This window comes from Pseudopipra pipra, chromosome 8 (assembly GCF_036250125.1).
Source record: "Pseudopipra pipra isolate bDixPip1 chromosome 8, bDixPip1.hap1, whole genome shotgun sequence".
Lineage (NCBI taxonomy): Eukaryota > Metazoa > Chordata > Aves > Passeriformes > Pipridae > Pseudopipra > Pseudopipra pipra.
This window is the reverse complement of record NC_087556.1, coordinates 14,171,835-14,196,468: the sequence shown is the minus strand read 5'-3', so window position 1 is coordinate 14,196,468 and position 24,634 is coordinate 14,171,835. Positions and strand designations below refer to the sequence as shown.

Here is a 24,634-nt window from a genome sequence, read left to right as displayed (position 1 = left end):
ATTATTCTAACAGAATATATAGTATTAAATTCTTAAATCCAAAAATATTATTCTAGTAGCAGTGCATTTTCTATTATTGCATTCAAACATTTTATTTGTAACTTTTTATTTCTTGCTCTTTTTCCTCATAAATGTTATACATTTTCCATTTATCCAGTTCTAGATTTTGTGCCCTGTTTCAGATTTGGAGTGTACGAAGCATAAGAATGATAAAATCACAATAATTGCAACATCTTGTCTTAAGTGAATAAGTCTTGGCAAGGGCCTATGCATATATATTCAGGTTGTGCTAACTGTATTTTCTTGTTTTAGTGTTCCTGCTGGGTGGATTTAGCTGTTGTTTTTATGGGGCAATAGTGAAGGTCTCAGCAGTAAAGATGGCTTGGTGATACCTATCATCTAGTAGATTTCTAATAAGAACTTTTTTTAAAAATTATGTGTCATACCTTTTTCCAGTTAAGTACTTAGTCTTCTCAGGCATTTTGTTATTGCAGAGTTAGTCCTATGAACTGTAGAATGACAAGCTGGTGGTATCCTTCTGAGAAGACTATAGCCACTGCAGTAAAGAGGAAGGGGACAATTGAAGGAGTGGTGTGCCCACATGATTAATTCCCTTTATTCTTGCTCCATGGGATAGGTTTTCTAGGAATATATTAATTTGTGGCTATTTTATGATGGTTACAAGTCCTGGGATATTAAGAAAGGCTGATATTTTCAATTTCTCTTGTGATGTCTTCTGTTGCTGTCTGTCACCTGAAGTGGTTTTATATGTACGCTACTTAACTTTAAGGTTCAACGTGTGTTGTAAATAAAATAGATGTCCTTCCAGTGCACTGATTAAAATGATCAGCAAAAAAGTTAGGCTTTTAATGTTTTCTGTAAAGTAATGAAAATAACATTTCTTCTTCTTTTAATTATGTGTCTTTGGAAGCACTACTTCTGATCACTGCAAAAAAGTCGTGAGTTTTCATCTTTAGTTGAATGACAAGAGAAATAGCCCACTTCACATGGGTCTGGAATGACAGTCTATTATGTATCAGTGATGGCATGGAACTTGCATGGCCCTTTTCCTAATGAATTTCAAAGCACTTGCCGAGGCTGATTAGGAATCCAGAAGCACCACAACCAGATAAGCCTTAGATTCCTCAATTTACAGAAAGAAAAGAAGAATGAACCAGCGATTTAGTAGGAAGCTAGAGACAAAAGCCAGACATACCTTTATATTAAGGCACCTGCTAATCAACAGGCATTCCCTTTCTACAGAGGTGCTTAAACGGTTGTGGTCTGTTTTACACAGAAAATGTTTGCCCTCAAATACTGCACATATGCCCTCAGGCTCTCACAATTGCACGTTTATTTTCAGAATAGGCCTTCGAACACATATGAGGGAATAATTTGATCGTTTTCCAAATCAAACTCAACATGGAGTGTTTAATATTTTTAATAGTTTAATGCAGAAATAACTGTATCTATGTTGGTTTTCCATACTTTTTTGTTATTAAGTTAGAATTTGTTCCTGAGTTTCAGTTCAAATTGTAAAAAAATTGTTTTACATATGGGTCAATGTAAATTTAATAAAATTTAAAAATTTATATTACAACCAAAATACTTATTTACTCTATCATGGTACTTTCTAGCTACATTGAGATGAAAAATACAGTTTATATATAAAGGCATTTTTTTAATAGAATCATAGAATATGCTGAATTGAAAAATAGCAATTATATTTTACTAAAACTTAAAATTCTTTAGAGATGGCATATTACATTTAGATTTTATGTAATCTGATTAAAGGGTCTCCACAAGGATCATCGAGTCCAGCTCTTAGTCCTGCACAGGACACTCCAAGAATCACATCCTGTGCCTGAGAGCACTGTCCAAAGACTTCTTGAACTCAGATAGGCTTGGTGCAGTGACCACTTCTTTGGGGAGCCTGTTCCAGTGCCCAACCACCTTCTGGGTGAAGAATCTTTTCCTGATATCCAACCTAACCCTACCCTGACACAACTTCAGGCCATTCCCTCGGGTCCTGTCACTGGTCACCACAGAGAAGAGATCAGTGCCTGCCCCTCCTCTTCCTCTCACAAGGAAATTGTAACTACAGTGAGGTCTCCCCTCAGTCTCCTCTTCTCCAGCTGAACGGACCAAGTGACCTCAGCTGCTTCTCACACGGCTTCCACTCAAGGCCCTTCACCATCTTCATGGCCCTCCTTTGGACACTCTAATGGCTTTAGTATCTTTTCTATATTGCCGTGCCCAAAATTACCACAATATTCAAGGTGAGGCCGCCCCAGTGCAGAGCAGAGCAGGGCAATCCCCTCCCTTGACTGACTGACGATGCTTTGCCTGATGCCCCCCAGGACAGAGTTGGCCCTCCTGGCTGCCAGGGCACTGCTGATTCATATTCAACTTGCCATCAATTGTGTGAGTATCAAAAAACTGAATGACATCATACAACAGCTAGCAAGTATTACTTTTGGTTATTGAGCTATTTCTATAACTACATTAAAGTAAATGAATGAAATTTATATGTTATTAATTTCTGATCATTAAGTGTGATTTAATTTTTCTCTTTGGAATGTTTTAGTAACATTTGGTAATTCTAGGGATTTTTACATTGTATTTTTTGTATTCTAAGGGTATTCAAATGACTTAACAACTAACTAGAAAGTAAGTAATAGAATGGCTAGGCAAAACAATTAAGTTGTACTCAAATTCCAGCAGATACTTCTGATGTGAAATATTGCCATCAGTTTTTAGATTTTTGCATTCTGTCTTGGTACTGTTTCTGTTGTTTATGTCTTATACAAGGGCATGTCTGACACTCACGGGGGAAACTTCTTCTAGCTCTTAATTCTCATCAAAACAGCTCCTCGCAGAAAAGTCTTTGCAGCTTTACAGGAGCCATTCTATGGTTCCCATGTACCCCTACAGAAATCTTGACGTGCAGGTGCCCCAGGGTTGCCTGCAACACTGCTTTTGTTGTGTTTCTCTTTGATTTGAATTTTTCCCTTCCCTGAAGGTATTATGAGTTTGACAGTTACACTGTGATTTACTTATTCCCCAATATCAGACTGTCTTACTGGTAAAATGAAGATCTGTACTAGCAAGACAAAAGGCTCAGCATTTAGGTACCATGTCAGAAATGAAGTTTACAAGGCTAGGACAGCCTTCCCTTTCTCCTGCATCTTCCTTTTGTCCTGCATCTGTCCTTAGCTTCTGAACAATCTTCTCACTGTTACCAAGAAGCTCCTGTGTTATTCCAGTCAGGGCTTTTGCTCAGGAGTTTAGGTACACACTCATCTTCTGTGTGTTATTTTCTGCTTTGTCCCTAAAGTTAGGTCAGAACATTATGCTTGCAAAATCTTCCTATCTTTTTCTTATCCTAGTTTTATTTCTACTTCATATCCAATACCACTGCAGCTGTGATGACTCATATTTCTGGTGTCTTTAGGAGTTTAGACCTTAAGCAAAGGTGTAGATGATTTAAATATCTTTTAGTAAACTGAAGCTGGTTTTGTTCGTAACTTTACTACACCCTCATTTGTCAAACAACCTGGACAGTCTTCCAGAACCAGTTGAGGCCTGCCAGCATCCTCCTATTAAATCTGATACAAACCCAGAGTTAAGCACTTCATCTTGTCAGGTTCTCCATGTCTAGACAGACAGTTCCTAATGCACACAGATAATAGGTGTGACAGTGAGCTGTTCTGCCTGGGCATGCTTCTGCAAGGCAGTACCTTCTTTCCCCCTGTGTTTGCTGAGCTTTCTGTTTTGCAGTGATCATGAAACACACATTTAAATGCTAACAAGAAGCAGTATCCAAACAGACCTTATTTACAGCAGTATTTTAACAGAATGTTTCTTTTCAAGGAGATGGATAAAACATTAGTAGTTCTGTGTTTTCAAACACCTATGCAGGTAAAACCTGTCTAGCTTTGGTGAGACTAACACGTGGAGGTATTTGAACTGAATACTGGTGTTCTCTTCAAATTTAAAAGCAGTTAAGAATTCTTCATTTTAACTTGTTGAATGATGTAGTAAAGTAGTTTCGGACAACTGAGGACAAACTTTTAAAATAGCAATTATATTTCACTAAAACTTAAAATTCTTTAGAAAAGGCATATTCCATTTAGATTTTGTGTAATCTGATGCAAGGATCTCCTCACTTGTCTTTTTCATGTAGTATTAGAAATAATATTATTTGCATTATGGATTTTAGGTGCCTGGTATAGTTAGGTGCAAATCATAGATTTGTCAAGAATGGATTATTCCCTTTGTATGTTGCATTCCAAGCAGACATGCAAGATCAGAGAGGAAGGGACTCTCCTATTCTGCTACATGATCAGAATTTAAATACATGAAGTACAGGTTTATAGTCTTTCATTTAAGTGAAGTGCTGTTGTTTCCTAGATTTTAAAAATAATGAACGGAAGTTCAATGCTCTTTTTAGGTTAAGAAGTCAGTGCAGGACACTGACTGATTTATGATGGAAGATGGAGGCATCTTGTTGCAGCTAGGTTAAATCATGGACTGAGGAAAAATGAGTGAATAACTTAAAATTCTAGGATTAAGTGACTGTTCTTGGAGAGAAGAAAAGGTTTGACTTTGCAACATATGGATATTAGCAAGCCATCAAATGTCAGGTCCTAGACTGTCAGCTAGAAAATAAACTGAGAGCTGTGAAGTTCACTTTTGCTGCAATGTCACTCAAATGAAGCAACACATGCTGCGTAGTGACTGACGGCTACATCCCCCTTAGTCCTCCTTCTCCTCCAACATCTATTTATCACACATCTTCTAATACATCTATTTGTGCATGTAGAGGAACACTGGGTAGCTATGAAAGCTGCAAAAGTGTTGGCATTTTTCTTTTGTTTTATACAAAATAGATGAGATACAGGTTGGAGGGAAAAATAACAAAATTAACTAAAGATCCTAAAAGACCCTTTTATATAGGATAGTATGCTAAAATTCATGCAGAAAGATCTATAAAATGTGTAAGAAGTCTTTAGCTGAGAAGTTGGTTTTGGCCTTACAACCTTTTGTCCTTCGACACAGAACAAGAGCCTTTCCTTTATAATAGCCACAGTTGACAGAGAAATCTGGTAATTCTTCACTAGCTTCAAAAGCAGCATTGAGAAAAATATTAAAAATGAGATGAATGCATAGGGCTGAGGATCACTGCCCTACATTGTCTCTTATATTTGGACTTGTGTTTTTGGGGGCATGAATGATGAACATTTTTATTAGATTCAAGCTGTGCAACAAGCAGATCACTGATCACTTATTCTTTTAATTTCATCTACCTGAGACAAACCTTTCTGAGTCATTTTGGTTTATATTGTATATATCCTTTTTGTTGTGATTATAATGTTTCTGTCATTTTAAAAAGAATTCAGTATTTTTTAATGGTTGATTCACTCATTAGAAATGGAGGGTAAGGCAACATTAAGCTTAAAACTAATGGATTTGTTTATTGCAGTTTTACCTTTGTGTTACCTGAAGCAGAGAATATTTTTTGTTTGTTTTGTTTTCGTTTCCTTTCATCCACAAAGAATGGGGATTAGCCTTTGGCCAAAATAGTGCTTTCAGGCCCCTTCAGCATTCAGTAACTGTTTACTTATCCAGGTACAAATGGGTAAAAGTACAGTTAAAGCTCCCAGCTGCAAGGTCAGCTACCTTCTTAAAATTCAACCTCATGAGCTCCATTCAGCTGGGGGCTTGCTGGTATGAGCCATTAACTGCCTATTGCATGTAACCTGCCCTTGTCTTACACAGAGTTGCACACGAACCTCTAGTACTGTACAACAGACCCTCGGCTGATGCCATGCGAGAAACAAAAGCAGTTTAACTTGTGATCAGTGATCATATGATCCATTTACAGGATGCAAGCTCAGCCAAGTAGAACTGGTAAATCATTAAGTATTCACTCAACGCCATTCCTGGTGGGTAGAACATCACAGTCTGATTTTCTCAAAGTTGCAAGTCTAACATTATTATCAGCCTTTCTTGATTTAACAACGAGTTTTTAAAATCCAAAATTAATTTTAAAATTATAAAATCCATTGCAAAGCACAGGATATTAGTTAAAATCTATAATGCATGGCAAAAAAACAATCTCTTGGACTAAAATTGTCTCTGAGGAACCTAAAGCACTGGGACATGCACACGATAAAATTACAGTAGTTCCTAGGACTGTTGTATCAGATCTGCTTCAGGAAAAAGCTTAAACTTACCTCTATTCAGGTTGTCTTGTAAGAATATGGTTAAATGCTGACCTGAAAAAATTAAAGCTATGTAGAAGTCTCCAGCCCTTACCAAGTGGTTTTTGTATGTTTTATTTTTACCAATTGTCATACAAAGTTCATTGTTTTAAAAAAAAAGAAAAAAAAAGAAAAAAAAAGCATTTTATCCAAGATCTAGAATGAGCATTTTTCATTGTTTTTATTATTTTGATTAATTTATTTTTAGGTGTGGCTATTTCAGAAAGCAGACACAGTGCATGATAAAAATGACTCTTTTTCATCAGTCTTCTAATGATTTTAGTTATTTGGAGAAACGTATTTTAGAGCCATATTAACTAGTGATAGATGGAACTTGTTTTAGACGAGTATCCAACATTCAGAAGAATACCCAGTGCCTCTTGTTCTGGGAAGTTGAAAAAGTGTTCTTTTAAGATTAATTCACTAAAAAACTGCAAAAGTTTTTAAAACAAACAGACAACTTCTCTATTCTGTAGATGGAAATGGAGAGAAGGGAGTAGATAAGCTAATGTTAAGTATTAAAGCAGAAAAAAAAGTTAGTTACATTCTGCAAGATGAGAACCAAGTAGATTAGTATTTGTTTCACTGAAAAGTCTTCTACTTACTTTAGCTTTACACTTCTTTTGGTCAATGAATCTGAGCCTGATGAAAGAGGTTCTCTACAAGTAGTGATGGCAGTGGGTGATGATTGCCTTTTTATTTTAAATAGCTGAGCCAGAAAAGATTGTTTTCTTTCTCCAGATGTATTTCTGATGTTCCTGTATTTCTGTCTGTTTATACCAGAGAGGATGAGTGTGGTTACAATAAAATATAACTTTGGAAATATGTTCAAATGTGTAACAGGGTTTTTTCCCTCTCAGATGAAAATTGAGGTTAAATTGTTCATGCATTAAATACCATGTTTACAGGAACCATTATTTAGTTGGCTGTTTCTCTTCTTTCAAGATTATATCCGTAAACTAACAAATGGATTGAGAAAGCATCTGTATTAACTTCTTTTGCTAGCACAGGAGAATACTTAGCAGCTTGGTTTCAGAGACATGTTTTATAGGGGAAAAGAAAAAAAAAATGAATCTCCACAGAGCAATCTGAAAAATAAGAGCTTGAAGAAAATAAGATACAGAAGAATTTTCATGTACAAGAATATTTTAGACAGCAAAATAAGATAGATGATGGGAGTCTTAATCAAGTTAACATCTTAACCAACCTAGAACATGACATTTTTCTCCTATGCTGATGTACTTGCAGTTCTGCTAGGTACAGATGCCTAAATCTGTTTGGGTTAACAATCTTCCAATCTTCTCTAGCCAAAATACATAGAAGTGAAACTATTAAAAAGGGACCACCTTTTGGGTGCTTCTCTCAGGCAGCAATATGAAAGTGCAAATACTGGGCATTTTATTTGCTACACAGCTGGATGGTTCTCAGTTACTCTTTGTGGTGATGGCACTTCAAGAAACAAAATAACATTAAAACCAGAAATTCAATATGTGTAACTATGTAAACTTCTGGGGACATTTTTCTTTTCCTGCTCAGTTGTACTGCCCTTATTAACATATAATGTCCTGCCTGTGGAATCAACAGAGGTTTTGACTTCAGTTTTTTTGATTTAACATTCAGTATGTAAGTGACAGTGGAAAAGTGGAAAGTGCAGTTTTATTGCAGTAATAAAGTATTTCTGAGTAATAAAATCATATGGTATCTAAAGTGCCAGATTTGGGGCGGGGGGGATCCTTTAGTGCACAGGTGCTTCAGTGAGAGAAAATAAGTGAATTCCATGTGCAACAGTTGCATTTTAAGGAACTGAGAAGTTTCAATTTTTTAAATAATGCTGTTGGAGCAGTTGCTTTACAAGGTGTAAAACTTTTGGCTCATCAATCTCTTTCTAATAATTTAATCTAAAGTTATAAGTAACAGAAAGTGAATTGTGATGTGAATAGTCAAAATATGTCATCTTGTTTTTAACTTTGTTACTTTATGCAGCCCATAGATATAATATTAACAAAAACTGTCATGCCATGAGGTGGCCACTGAGACCAAAGTCCAGTGCTGAAACTACAGAATGATATGAATAATATTTTTCTAGCATTTCTTCCACAGGTTTTAGAATACATGTAACTGGAAATAAATCTTTCTTTTAAATCTGAATATCTGAAGATATTTGCCTTGATATTTATTTCTGTTATTCACACTTGAAGCTAACTGGAGCAGAGGAGGCAGAGATATGAAAGCTAGCTCTGTTCATTTTGTTTCATTATGGTGTCTGAGAATTTATGTTTATAGAACAATTAATTCAGTGTTCTAGCAAGTAGACCTAAACATTAGATTTTCTACTACAACCCCTATCTTCGACTTCTATATTAATAGATAAAAGAAGAAAATCCAAAAAACCCAAACAGAACGACAATGAAGAACAAATCAAAACCATTCAGTTAAGCATTTTAGAGTATAATTTATGTACAGTTATAGAGATGCAACTTGAAGAATTTATTTCCCTTCCTCCGCAAAACTACTCCTGCCAACAGATGTCTTAGCAATGGGTTATTTTCTGTTGCTGTGAGAGACATATGACTGGGTGATACTCTTGAGACACTTGTCAGAATGGAAGAAAATGGCCGGAATATGTTGTACTGGTCTTGTGGGCAGTACAGAGCTTAAGCACCTTTTGCATCAAAATTGTGTTAAAGTCTGCTATGAGGAGTTTACAGATGCGCTTACAAATGGGAAAGAGAGAGCATCTAGAGCATCACCTCCTCTGTTAGATTACCAGTCCTGCTTCAGACAGGTATGAAAATTCATGTTAAATTCTGACCCAATGCAAAAACTTATTCAAATGGAATTTCCCCCTATAAAGCTAATGCAATGGAGGAAATGTAACTTCTGAGGATACACAAGACATGTTCGAACAATGAGAAGGACTCTATGCTGCTATGCCTTCAGAAACTATTGTCAATGCAGAACTGCAGCAAAAAATTGTTATATTTGGTTGGCTAGCTGAATTTTAAACTCACAGGATCTCTATTATCACACAGAAACAGTAGTTTAGGAAAAAGGTATCTCCATTAGGACAAGAGGCAGCAGCAGAAATTGATGCACAGAAGTTCCACCTGAATATGAGGAAGAACTTTACTGTGTGAGTGACCGAACACTGGAACAGGTTGCCCAGGAAGGTTGTGGAATCTTTCTCAATGAAGATACTCAAGAACTGTCTGGACTCAATCCTGTGCAATGTGGTTTAGGATGACCCTGTCTGAGCAGGGAGGTTGCACCAGATGACCCTCTGTAGTCCCTTCCAACCTAACCGATTCTGTGATTGTGTATGTACAGTGGAATATTTTTGCATCATTTTCATTTTACATCGTTTTATGTGCTTAGTTGTACTCCAGACATGAGTGCAAGCAGCTTTTGAAGTTATCCAGGCTTATTTGGTCTTTCTGTTTAGCTTCAGTTCCTTAAGTAGTTTTACTTTTTCTGTTTGCTTTGTCTGCTTGTGGTAGCAGATTTTTATATTCTGGTTTTGGAAAAGGCAAATATTCTTTCCACTCCCACTACTTGCCCGGTTTAGTGATCCATGCTTATATCTGTAAATGTCAGGGTTCCTTTGGTATTTTATAATGAGAGTACCTCCAACTTCTGTGGGCAACACTACCATTCACAATGTATTTATTACATTCTGTCAATGTGTACGCTTTGCTGAAAGTGTTGTCTCATTGACAAGGGGTAGATTCAACTCGAGGTGAAAAGAATGAGAGAGAGATGACAATAGGAGTGGAAGAAGGATATCTTGTTCCTTTGGTCAGTGGAAGCTGTGGGCTTCAGTATTGATAACAACGATTTCCATTAGGTTTTGTAATATAATTATCAAATATTACATAAATTATTTTGTTAAGGAGCTAGAACGGTACAAATTCAACATGGCATGTGTTCAGTGAGTTAAGTACCAGTGAACAGATTTGATGTTGACAAAGCAGACATGCTTTCATGGAGATCAGTTTTTCTGCCCAGTGCTGTGTAACCTTTTTCTAGGTGAGATAAGACCTAAAATAATTAGATTTTAATAGTTTCATCTGATACTCCTTTATGGTATTCAGTAAGGGGGATATTTAAATATTATAATTGTACTTGTTAGTGGTACAAAAGCTAGTAGAACACCATGTTTATATTTGGATAAGCCTGTGGTTCTGCAAAGTTTATGGGAGACTGAAGAAGAACTGGGAGTACAAGGTTTCTTGGAAGATTGGGTGGCATAAATTATGCTGAGAAATTTCAGGAGATTCTGTCTGTCTTTGATAGCCAAGGGGACATGAAGAGGAGAGTTGATCACAGTATGCAAATAGCATCACCTCAAGAGAACAACCACAGAAGGAATAAGATTCAGAGCTTCCATCTAATATGGGAAGTGAATGCAAGAACCAGCTGTTGTCACTGAAGCTTACACACCAGGGCAGAAAAAAAAAGAACAATTTTAATGGCAGCATTGATTTGTTGGAGCAGATTTCCTAGGATTGTGACAGACTGTACATAGATGGCAGTTTTTTAGCCAAGACTGGAAGTGCTCAGTACATGTCAGCTGTATAAGTAACCATAGTAACAGCTGAAACCAAGAAAAGTTCAACAGTCCTATAAATGAGCAGTTACTCTGTCTGACAAAAACCCCTATTCTCATCCCTGAATTGTAGTATGTCCTGAAATTATGCAAATTTGGGGGAACAGTTTCTTCAGCTGAGGGATAGACTTTGTTAGGAACTTTCTGGAATGTGTGGGTAGGCACCATAAGTTAGAGCATTTCTTCAGTGAGAGCATAGAAAGCCTCTCAAAGAGACAGAACCCAATGCATTCTAGGACAGTATTCATTAAATCCATCACCTCAAGGAATAAAAATTTCTCACTTACCAGTATTTTGTGGGCAGACTGAACTCCAAAAACTCCACACATAGAGCTTGGAAGAGAACTTTGGAGTTAAACCAACTCTTCTGCTGTTTTTTCTCTCCTCTCCTGCAGGGTTGAAGGTATCTTCCAAATAAATTGAAAAAGTGTACATCAATTACTAATAAGTTCAAGAAAAGTAATTATAAAAATTATTTATGTATTTCTGATATGTAAACATGGACAAGAAGTCTCAGGCAGTTCTGGACTACTTTATGTAGGACATTATTATGGAGTTAGATGAAACTAAATCATAAGTGCTATAACTGTTTTTTCTGTACTCCATTCTTGTGTTTCTTGTTTTAACAACATTATATAATTGTATTTTGCATAACTATTTTTATTGCCTCTCCCTTTTATAGTGTCCAGTGTCTCCCAGGGTTTTTTAGTTTATTTTGATTCACCAAAACCTATGGAAATATAATGATGTGGTACCGCTCTTCTGTAGTTTAATGCTTTTGTGTATGATTTCTTATTTCTCATGCATTCATTTGTGAGGATCCTAAAATTAATTGCTGTTCCCATTGTTAATCATTCCCATCAGAGTTTGTTTCTGTTTTATAAGCAGATGCTTTACAAATTAATAGGATATTGATTAATCACATAGTTTATATCCCTAAAATACTTATGTTTATATTCTGAAGTCATAAGGCCTAAATGCTCTTTCTTTAGAATTTTTAAATGTAGTTGGGACATTGCCTTGTTTTGGCTGTCCACTGTGAAAACAAATCTGAACACAGACACACTTAAAAAATCATCAGCTTTCAAGACAGTTTTACTTATTGACAGGTGGTAGCTGAAAAGCCAAAAGAGGCAAAGTGTGTCTTTCATACCTGCTGGGTCTTCTGTCTGGGACAGAAGACCTCACAGAAGAGGGAAATCTCAAAAACATATGAATAGTTCACCCTGCCAATTGTCAGGCCATGACAGGAGCTCCAGTTCTTCTAGTTGAGATCCAGACATGAAAGCCTTCAGAAGATATTGTTTCTGCCTCTTGACCCCTCCCCACCCACACTCCTCCAAACCATGCAAAGTTTACCTTCAGTCAGGTCATCAGCTCTTTCAATGAAGACAGAAGTAGGAACAGAGGCAAAACCAGAAATCTGTTCAGTGTTATTTTTTTCCTCCCTGACATTGCTGGTGGAGAGTATTTCTGACTGAGAAAACACAAGCTTCATCTTTGTCTCCTCTCTGTTTCCTGTATGCATGCTCAATTAAATATTGCTTTTCACTTATCTGGAAAAAGTCCCTTAAAAGGTTGCCATTATGGACTAGTGCTCCTATTCCTATTTTATTGTCTGATGGCTTTGAAGCACTGGACTCACTCTCATATTATTGTAATCTGTTTTTTTCAGTTTGCTTGTGACTAAAAGCACTTTAAAACCCATTGCACATTTGACAAATACAGCAAATTGCACATACAAACAAATTGACCAAAATTATCCCCAGAAATATTAGTATGGATGTCAGATTTGAGTTACTCATATGACATTTTCTAACAGGAACTGTGTTTTAGTTTGGCTTGTTTGTTGGGTTGGGTTTTTTTGTTGTTTTCTTTTGTTTGCTTGGGTTTTTTGGGCGGCAGGGGTTAACATAATTTTGTACCTTCTAGTATGTTCTGAAGGAAATGATGCTTCCATAGCTTAGCGCCCACAGTAAGCAGTAGCCACACTGGCTTTAAAATTCAAATGTTTCATTAGACTGTCTTTTCCACTGGCAGCTCTCTTTACTTTCTGAAATCCTTCAAAAAACACTATAGAACATGAAGCTATCGCATGAAGCTGATTTTATGTTTTCCCAGTCTAAAGCTACTTAGTGCAAATAAAATTTTGTGCCAGTCAGCCCAAGATGTGTTACAGCACTGTTAAAGCCCAGCCTGGTTAATTAGAAATGTTTTGCACTGTTAGTGTGATGTGCAGACTTCTTGGAAAGAGGTTTCCTTCAGCAGCATGTAGTTTTACAGTACAGTCAACAGAATGTTGCAGAATAGCAATTATGGGAATAAGGAGAATGCACAAGCTATTGGAGTGAATGCTTTAATGCTGATACATTTTTTCTGATAAAAGCAACTCAGATAAGAGGATATTCAAGTTATTGTAGCAATTAGTTTTTCTAAGATGTCTATCTATATGAAATGTTTCATGGTAGGGAAAAAACCCACAACTTTGTAGTAGAATGCAAAGTTTATTACATTTCTAGACTACATTATCCTTGTCAGCTAGATTAAAGCATTCTCCTAGTTTCTGTCCTATATTACCATAACAAGTGAGGAAATAATGTAGTGTTGTTACACGGAGCAGCTTATAAATTTTGACATAAGTGTGAGAGAAATCACTTGAAATGTGAAGCAACCAAGAGGAATAATTAGGAACAGCAGAATGATCTCAGTAATATGACAACAGTTTCTAAAGCACCCCACAGGATTGAAATCATCAGGTTTGCTTGACCTATATCTTTAATAATACAGCTCATTGCCCTTGTATTGAAGCTAGAGGGTAGGACAAAGTATAAGCTTTATCATGTTTTAGGAGAAATTGCAAAAAGTTTATTTATTAACACAGCACGAAATGGCCCATTTCTATGATTACCAAACAGGAAAGCAAGTTGGGCCACAGTTCACCACACAGAACACTTTATAGTCAGGCTTGGCTGGGAAAAAATATTATGTAACACTCAAATAAGATAAATGGCTGCATTGGCAGTGGAAATAACCTTCTGTTTAATTAGAAAATAAGAGCTATATGGGACAATAAAAATGGTTACTGCTGCCCTCAGTCACCGTTTAATAAATATGATAGCGCTGAAGATAATGCTAAGTGTTATTTATTTGTGTAATATCATGGGCTTGGTAATTGTTCATGTTCTTGATAGTTACCCTGCATGTAGAATGAGTCCATTTCATGTTTTCTTTGTTTAATTTTTAAAAAGGAAGGAGGATGTTTTTAAACTTTTCAACTGTTTTTAAAAACCAAAGATGTGTGACCACAGCTCATTCGGATCTCAGTGTTGCTGTGACCAAACTACTCATTTTCTTAGCTTACCTTCAGGATAATTAAGCTTTGAAACTTGAGTGTACTTTCCAGGCTGGATTGTCTTTCTGCCTTGGGTATGTTCCTATGTCTGTGAGGGGAGAGCATAATTTGAATTTTTAGCTGTCCATTTCATCATAGCTGTATTTTGAATTAGTATAATTTAGCTCCTTTGGAGTTTTAAGCACTAAACATACAAATCAAGTCCTGCAAGGCACAATGTGGAAGACTGAAGATTTTTCTGAAGGGAATAGTTTTTACTAGTAAATTGACTACCAAACTGTGCTATGTGCATATGTATCAGAAGTTTCTTTTCTCTGTAGAGCTTATTTGTTAGATATGGACATTGTTCCCAGTTTCACCTCTTCAGGAATGTACACATCTATCAAATCCTTGTCAGAAAAGCAGGGCATGGGATGTATTTCACAATATACTTTTAACAGGCTTGGTATCCCAGCCCTATTGCTTTTGGTCACAGTCTTTCTATTTTGAATCTACAGTAAGTACCGGGATTTGAAAAAGGATATCAAAGACTTTTCTTGGTTTTATCCAAAGGTATAATTCAGATGATGTTTCATCAACAAGTTTTAACCCCTCCTTCCTTCCGTACTTTCCCTCCCACAAATGTAGACTGTATGTCAAGAGGCAAAACAAAACAAAACAAACCCCCTTTTCTTCACACAATTCACTTTAAGCTTCAAAATCCTCCAAAATCCCCAATCTCCCTTTGCAGTCTGGTTCCCACTCTCCAGCTTTCCTCATCTCCCTCTGAAAGAAAAAAGCTCTTCTTTAAGAGACTGATAGGTTGTAGAGCGATGCTTAGCAACAACATTCCTGTGCCTTAAGTAGCTGCAAGCCCCTAGCTGAACCCTTTGATGTGACTGTCAGGGCAGATTTATTTTGTTTTAGCACATTGTCTACTTGTCCAGATGTATCAGGAGATAAAAAGGAGTCATGTTTACACTCTTTTTGGGAGGGGGAGAGGGGGAGGAGATGTAATTAAATCGCATTTTTGATGAATCTCTGAGAGATCAAGATGAAGAACAGAGGAATTGGCTTGAATATGGAGGGGAAACCCGTTTGCCTGCCCTGACACCTGACATTGTAGGAAAATGAAGTGTAAAGCCATAGCACAATGTGTTGATTTGCTTCTGCTGAAGCCTTTGACTTTGTGTTTTTTTCATGTGCTAGTAGTTCACAAGAGTCCAGAAAGGCCTATTAGAGAGTAGCTGTTGTGCACCACAGACTCTTTCCTGTGTCTTATTTAATGTATTTTTTTGTCCAGGTTGAAAAAAACCCTGTGTTTTTCTCTACAATATTAATGTTGTAGATCATATATCCTCCCAGAATTTCTGGCTGTGGTAAGTGGCTGTCAATCAAATAATTAAAGAAAAAAAAATGAGCCTCAGGGATCTTGGATAAATAAGTGTGCAGTGTGAGGCAGGCCTTGCTGAATTCTCCCAGAGAACAAATAGCACAGATAAATGCATTTTTGTTTATTTGCTTTTAACTTGCACATTTAGCAACACCATTCTGAGCTCTATTAATAACCTGTGGTGTGCAGTGACAAGTCTGATTCCAGCATTCAGTATGCTGTGGGTATGCCAAGTGAATAAAATGCTAGTTTTAATCTGCTGTTACAAAAGTTACTCTATTTGCATTTTAAATAGGTTACACTACAGCACCCCCTTCTGCTGACTAAATAGAGTGACAAGGGATTGTAGCTGAAATTCAGTTTTATTCCCACATGACAGAATAAGGATGCCTTGAAAGCATTTTTAACTGTCCAATTTCTGAATTCCTGTGCCTATTAAACAAGGAGATCAGCGCAACTCAGCAACACTCATTAAAGTACTGGTACCTTATAAATTTTTAGGATATAGCTTTCATTTTCTGGCAGCATTGTCCATACTTCCTAAAAAATAAAGCAAGCAGCATGAATAGCAAAGTGAAGAAAGCCCTTTAACATTGCAAACAATTATGCCTGATCAGTGAAATGTATTCACTGTTCTGCATTCCTCTGATTATCATTGAATGTATTTGCAAGTGATGATATTACGTTACTGATTTAATTTATGGAACTGTCTTGGAAGTTCCTATCAAAAAAAAAGGAATTTAGCTTGCTGATTCTGTCTTTGCTTTTGAAGAATCTGTGGACACCAGGTTGGCAAAAAAAAAGTGTAGAAGTTCTGAGTCATCTTATTTCAAAACAGAGGGCTGTGAAAATAGAATTACTGTATTGTATGTAATGTGTATTTGAGTTCTACTTCAGTGTTTGTATGCAGCTTGTGTACTGTTGCTATGCCATAGCATAGCAGGAGTCTTGGCAATTGCTTCCATTAGTGCTATGTTTTGTAGTTGTGATGTAATTAGTCAAAAATATTACAGGGAATGGCTGAAGGAGACTTGGAATCTAATGCATTATCAGTGTACTTCCCTTCACATAACTGACTTAGCTGTGCTTTTGCATCCTCTGTTGAAGCTGTGATATCTAAAACCTCTATATTAGTCTTTCACTCCTTCAGAACTGTTGGACAATAAGTGAGATGCGATAAATGTCACGTTTGGGTATTGATGAGGTGGGGACTTAGAAAAAGGTTAGCATCTGCTAGCATCTTGAAATTCATTTGTGGTTCACTTCACAAGGCACTTCAAAGAATAGTTGTCTGTAACAACTCAAAATTCTCTAGCAACAGTTGCAGAGTTTTCCGTTTTGGGGTATGACATGCTTATTTTTGGTTTGTTTTTTCCTTGCATTTTATTTTACTAGTATGTAAGCCCATTGAATTCTGTATACTGTAAATGAAAAGAAGGTGGCATGTGTCATATGTGAAGAATGTAAGGAAGGTAAAGATGCTGGTAAAGAAATGCAACATAAAATATAAAATTATTGTTTACCCATGCTTTCCTAATCTCAGATCAGGATTCAAGGCCAGCAGATTTTTTGTTGTTGTTTTATACTTCTGCGGGTCTTTTGTTGAGTTCCTGATTTTCATTAATAGCCATCTAGGAGATGAAAAAGCATTAAAAAATCTATTTTGGGGATGAGTATGATTGAGCAACTTTGAATTTATTTTGTAGTGTTATTTTAAATGGATTTATTCTTATTTTAAAACTTAACATTATGTTTTACAGTGAATAGATTGCTTGTTGGATTATATTAATGGGTATTGCTTTCATTCACTGTTGAGTTGCTGGAATGTTTAAGTGCTCCTTTAGGGACAAATTCTGTTAACTACTGTAATGAAAGATACTGAGCCGGTTGAACAGTGAGGTTTAACTTATAAGAAATGAATATATTAGAATGTGGCATATGATTAGGGAGAGGTGGCAGTAGTGAAGTTAATTTCCTTCAACTCATTAAGCTGAACTAAGTGAGCTGAAGAATCTCTTGCATCGTTTTGCTTTTAAGTGTGAGTAGCTAAGATATGATTTTTAAAAAGATACAAGGCAAATACCATACAAGACTTTTTGTCTACTGACCTTGAAAAAATATTGTTAAAAAGATGCTAAAATTCTTGGATTTAGAGTGATATAAGTTTCAAAAGAATGGTCTTGGAAGTCAAAAAATCTGCCGGGTGTTTTTGTACGCTATATGTTACAGTAGAACAAATCAATTCAGCCTCCTTAGATGCAGTCATTGCCTTCTGATTATATTTGTGTAAAGTCTTGGAGCCTTTGATCAAAGAAAGGCATTTGTGACTAGGTCTAATCCAAGCTCTTTAAGGTGTTTAACTTGCACGGGAAGGGGGTAGAGGGAGGGGGAAGAGGTTGATAACAGCTGGGATTTGAATTTAGTTTTGCTGAACTTTTGTTTTGAAAGGATTTCTATTATACACTGCTTCCTTTTCCATACAGAAGATGGATCATTGAGTAAACCTAAAAGGGAAAGAGGATATGGGAGGAAATGGGTGGGGACTTGGAATTAATCTTCTGAAGAAAAATGTTTGATCAGCGGGTAGGAGAGGATGAAATCCTCTGATGTTGACAGCAGGCAACTTTCTGACTAGTGTGTGATTGACAACTTTGATGCTCCAGTGGGGAGCGAGTGTCCAGCCGTGCTCAGGCATCCTCTGTCTGTGGGTGGTAGTGTTAATAATGTGGCAACTGGAAAGATTAATTGTGGACAAGCAGCAGGATTACGAGGAGGGCTTCACAGGTCTAAAAGGAACAGTGGTAGGAAGGCCTCTGATCTGTCAGCCCAAAAGGAAATTAGTTAGGGCAGGCTGGAGCAGGCTTAAAAAAGGGAGGAGGGGGGAGGGTAAGATGGAGTAATGGAAGAAGGAAAGCATTTAGGATATTAAAGCAAAATGAAGAGGATATTGAAAAAGGTCATAAGGGGTTGGGGCCAATGTTCTCGAAAGACCTTAATACACTACCTCCTCTTACAGTACATGCAGAGTTCAGCTTGTTTTGCAGAGAACTGCAAAGTGACTTTCGTAGTGGTTAGAGCTGCCCCTCAGGTAATACCTGTTACTTGTTTCCAAATGAGCATGAGAATAAACTCAGTTAAGGATTTTCAAAGATGTCTAAGTGCAAAATACATAGCAGAGAGTTTACTTAAGCTGTTTCTTCAAGTTAGTAGCTGCTGTGTATTTTACTTCCCACCCTTTTTGGTAGAAGTAGAGATTTTGCCAATAAATTCTGTGTTACCATTAAAGAGGCCATTCATCATGCTTACTAATGTTATTAATCAAGATACACCACAGTACTCTTAAAATGAGATCATTTTGATAAATCATGTATGACATGAAAAGACTTTATTCCTTTTAAGTGCAATTTAGACTGTAATTTTTTTCCTCATTTATGATTCATGGGAGAAACATGGATAAAATTCCCTTGCACATTTACACCTTATCTTCAGTAATAATTCAAAACTGCTCTTAGATGAAAATTCAAGGGCTGATTCACCAAGGCTGAATGCCAGCTCATTATTTTCTGGCATTCAGTAGTCCAAAAATAATGTCCATACATTAGGTGCTTTTCACAATAGTTGAATTTGGCTGCAAACCAGACATATCGATTACACTCAATTAAGCCTAAATGCATAAGAATTATCTGATGTTCATTTGCATTTTTGATCCAGTTGCACCCTGCTTTCAACCTTGCAATTTAACATTAAGTGAAAACCAAAAGGTAAAGTAAATTCAAGTGAGAAGTAGTAATCTCTCTTTTAAGAGAATAAGGGAATGCTTTGAATCCAAAATGCTTTGAATCTTCTTAAGCTCCACTACTTCTGTTAAGTAAGCAGAATTCTCTTGCCTTTTCTGTTGAAGGTTATTGGAATTGGAAGGCCAACCAAAATATAAGATCACTGTTCTCCTTTTCATCCTAATACTGCAATAATTTGGCCTCCTGTATTAATAGCATTACATGTGCAAATAAGCTGCTAAAATATCCAGAATGAATATTTGCTAAGGTCAAAGTCCTTATCCAGTGATTATAGCTGAAACAACTGTGTTATTAATTAAATTTAAATATGTCAGAAATGTTTTTTGTTTATTCCTGTGTTTAGAACTATAAAAAGGAGATGTCTAGTAGAGAGATTTAATTTGGATAGCAGAGTCTGTTTCTCAAATCATGATTCAAAGAGGATTGGCTTATCTGAGTTACAGTTCCCATTTTACTTCCTTCAGCAGCTGAAATATTTGAAGGAACTTGTGTGGTTGCCAAAAATAGCAGGCCATTTGTATTTTTGAACCATTAGTCTCTACAAATTTGTTTTGACGCAGCAGATGTACAGTATGTCCTGATACTACACATGATGTTCCCTTACTAGTACCATCCAAGTATTGTGTTTTTTATTCCTTGAAAAGTGGAATTCAGGGATTAAACAAATTAAATTTTATTTTTTTTTGTCTAATTAGATTCCTACACTCTTGAGAGCCAATTGACAGTTGACAATTTCCTTCCAAATGTTTCAAAGGTTTACTTTTTTTCCCTTCATTAAAGTGACTCTAATTTATGCTGGAGGTTTAGCAAAGACAACTGCTAACTGTGAAGCAGGGAAAGTGGGAAATCCCATTCCTTTAACAAAGGCAGCCTTTCCCAGTAAGGACGCTGTGCCACCTCTTGGTTTTCCAGTACATAACAGTGTGTCAAGGTCGGTGACAAACTCTGGCCAGCCCATTTGAACTCTCTGGCTGAGATCACAGCTGGGGAGAGGGAGCCAGACCTGTTGTACCCTGCTCTTGACAGGACCTGCTTTTGCATATCTATAGTCTCCATCCCTTCTTTCACACTTCACCCCTTTCTTTCCCTGGCTGTGTGGTTCCTAAGTTCACAGAAAAGCAAATACATTGTAAATAAAGTTGCTCTTCACTAACCATTCCGTAGGATGGAACGGTTAAAGACTTGGTGTATTGTTGCTTCCTGTGATATTTTCTTCTGTCATCAGGCTCTTAAAGACCTCATGGTGGTTAGTGCTCTGCGAGGTCGTGGAAAGAAACAGACCCTCTAAAGTAGTGTTTTGATACTCTCTGCAAGCATGTCATAAATTCAACCCAAAGTGATACAGTACAAAGGGATTGAATTGACACATTGCTGCCATATTGGTACACAGATATTTGGGCAACTTTTCAAAACTCAAGGGGGGCCAATTTCTAACTATGATAATATAGATGAATTATTGAAGACTCTTGCTATTGTTTCTCTTTAGGAAGGTATGTGTGCCCAAGAGATCCAATTAGTCCTTAGCCTATGTAGATGTTTATGGAGACATTTCTTAAAATTATAATTATGTAGTTATACTAAATCTGTTAAAATATGATTAATTTTAAGCATTGAGTGTATTTGAGGCAGAATAAGCTTATCAGGAGAATATTACCATTTGTTAGATAAAAAAAAATTTTTTTGGGAACAAGTATTAGTTAATCCTTTAAGTTGGAACTATACCATAGATTGTCCTATTACTCATATACCTTTCTAAAAAAATGTTTTTGTTAGTTTAAAAAGTGAATAATGCAGTGATTTCTTTTATTCTTAATTGTAGTTTTCCCGTGGATATATTAAAAATATTTTGAAATAAATAACACTTTCTTTCTAAATCCTAGTTTTGCATCTTGTAATGGAATATGTACCATCAGGCTGATCACTGCAATGTCACAATATTGTTTTCCATTTTTATTTGAATGTAAATCACCAAATGAGAAGCAATGAAATTTCAAATTGCTAAGGTAATTTCTCTATGGTATTACTAGATGACTTGGACAAGTGTTAAAACAGTGATAAATGAAAATAAACAGCAGTATCACAGAACACAAGATTTCTTGGTAACCACGGGTCAGACCTAGAGAATGAGTATCATTCTGTCCCAAGAAATTCGCCTCTTCATCAGTTCCCTGAAAAGAAATTAGTCTCACTCTGAAATGCTGGAAGTTTGAGATATTCCCATACTGGGTAAGAAGTATGTTGCAAAGGAGAAATCCCAAATGCTTAAAATCTTTCTAAGGTAACGGACACAGGAGAATCCTTAGTCTTTGTCTGTAGCTTTGTAGTAAACAGTATTTTCTTAATATGTGGTTTTGCTACCATATCTCATTCTGCTCTCTACCATCTCTCTTTTGGATGATTTCTTGATCAAACTAAGATTTCTTTTCATGATGTCCTCTGAAAGTATCCTAGAATTAAATGTATTTAGCTAAGGCAATCTTCATTTATATAGATGTTTGTATTCAAAGAATTTTACTTATCACATTTTTCCATAATTCCCTTGTGTATTGATTGAACCCTTGTCAGGAACATGCCAACATGCTGCTGTTCCTCCTGTATTGTAAACTTTTTCATGTATAATAAATTAATGGCTACAGTTACTGATGTGTATAAATGCAGAAAGAACTTGAGCCGTTCCCTAGAAATGAGGGTAAATATTAGCAGAGAAATGCTAGGATACAAGTAAAAGCTGTGTGACACAAATAGAAGAATATCAATGATCAATGAGTATTAATGATACTCCATTATATGGAATGATATTAGCCAATATGGGCTAATATCAAGCCACATCTTGCTCATCAAGAGAAAGCAAAATTTCCTAAACAGTAACCATTACTTTAATTAAAGTTACCTGAAATTTAGTTTCTGGGGGGTTCTGGTGGGATTTTTCATTTGGGTGGATTTTTTTTTTTTTTTTTGGTTGGTTAGTAATGGTTTGTTTTGTTTTTTTTTTTCCTAATGCAGCTTCTACAATGTCCGTAATTTTGATGAACGTCCTTTGAAAATCTGGCACTCTTTTACAGTCCATTTAGTATCAAATGGATACTACACTTTGGACAAAACACACAGGTTAATGTGAAGAGAGGTAGCTCAGTTTAGCAAATGTTTGGTTATGTGCATAACTTGGGGGCTGTGAGTAGTCTAACTTTATTTGCCTTGTAACTTTTAAGCCTCATACTATGATACACTGCAAAACTTGGATGACTTTAGCGTTTGCAAAGATACAAGCTTCTTCCGTAATAATAATGTTAGAATTTCTTTATTGAGCTATTCGGTGACCTGTTCCTATAACACTGAAGCTATCACCCATTTTAAACAGCCTTCCTCAAAGCTCTTTGCACGTATAGTTACTTTCCACAGCAAGAAGAACTTCTGATGCATATGTCACCAATACTTGAAGACATAACTGTCACATGTCAGTGCTGTCACTGTCATAATATTCCTGTGAATATTAAGAGTAATGCAATCTATACAAATCTCTTTGGAAAATAACTTAGGGCCAAATGTCAGCATGTGCTAGAGAAAACAAATAGTTGTCTTTCTGCTGGTGCACAGGCTTTGGAACTTGTGCCAGTGTTTGTGCAAAACAATCCTAACTGTGGATGGTATTCCATAGAATTAAAGTTGCTCTAACTGAATGCTTAGCTCAAAGGTAATGAAAACTGTTCTATATTTGACAGGGAATTATATACTGTACATAAAATAACAGTAAAACACCAGTAAACAAACCCTTCTGTTCTTGCTTTTCCTGAAATTGGAAATAAAGCTAAATTGCCCCTTCACTCCAATATCCTTTTTAGAAGCTCTTGAATTTTGCTCACTCAGTGGTATATTGCTGAAATGGCAAACTCTCTTCCAGTAATTTTAGGAAAAGCTATCATCAAGCTGTCAACAGTCTAAATTGAGATTAAAAGTACCAAAGAGAAACCTTCCCTGTTATCAGAGCCCCAAATAAGTACACTTGAATAGGCAGATAACATCTAGAGTGTACAGTATGAGACCACTTATTCCTCCAGGTTTTTGAGTGATTTACAGGGATGAAGTCTTATGTTAAATAGTTAGTGACATTTTTGTTCTTGTCTTACCCAGAACCATTCAACCTAAAGAAAATACATAGTTGTGAACAAATGCCTGTTCTTGGAATTAGTTTCAAATACCCACTGCAGGGTATAAGGAGCTTCCATCTCTCCCTCTGACATGTTATGTGCCCTCAGCTCATATTGGTCATCAGAGAGAAGATTTCCAATACTTTGTAGTCCAGAGTAGATTGAGCTTCATGTTTACAGCTTACCAAAATCAAAGTATTATTCACTCTAGCTGACGGTGAGAGTTCTGTCTATAGCAATATGTCTCTGAAGAAGAGGTTCCCTGAACAGGGTTTATTATCACTGGTGAGTCAGCAGAGGCAGGATATTCTATATTTTTATTCATATCTGATAAGTAGCATCCTTGCTGTTTAGGCAAACCAGTCTCTATTTAGACGTTTGTTTCGATACATGATGCATATTCATGTTGTGACCTGATTTTTGCTAGGGACAAAAATGGGATTATAACTATGGTCTGACATAGAAATTGGTGGCTGGTCTCCAAAAGCTTAATATACTAATCTACTCAGTCACTTAGCTCTTAACATTTTTATATACTATCAACTAGGAGTCCAATAGCTACAACAAAGAAGATTTCTAAGTTATAGCCTTTAATAAACTATTAGCATGATTAATTTTCATTGTTGTGGATTTCTGATTATCATTCTCAGGTTTGGTCTGGCAATTAAGATTTGAATCAGTATTTAAGCTTTGTCTTTCCCGAAATATTATAGTCCTATTTTACAGCTTTATCAGATGTTGTAAATCTGTTTTTTAATTCTTCACAATTAATAAAAATATATAAATTTTGAGGATATGATTAATTACAAAGTAAGATTGTGGTGGATTTCTTTGATTGACTTCTGCAGCTTACAAGTCAATATCTCATTAGGGAAAAAACTGCATGGAAAATAGTAATTATTCTCTCAAGACTCACTTTAGTAACTTATCATGAGATTCAAGAAATAGTTTAGCTTTTGTATTTTTCTCTTTATTTGCCTTATTTTTACTATTAGAAATTATTGTGTAACTTTTAGTGAACATTGTCCTTTGTGTCTTCTATTAAAACACATCATCTTTTTATGTGTGTTGAAATGGGTAGATTGTAAACACTCCA

General features: G+C 36.1%; 1 protein-coding gene across 7 annotated transcripts in view; it reads left to right on the top strand.

Moving 5' to 3' along the window:
* The window catches only part of LRMDA (leucine rich melanocyte differentiation associated), a 667,757-nt gene that overhangs the window by 538,404 nt on the left and 104,719 nt on the right, over positions 1-24,634 (top strand). The window lies entirely within an intron of this gene.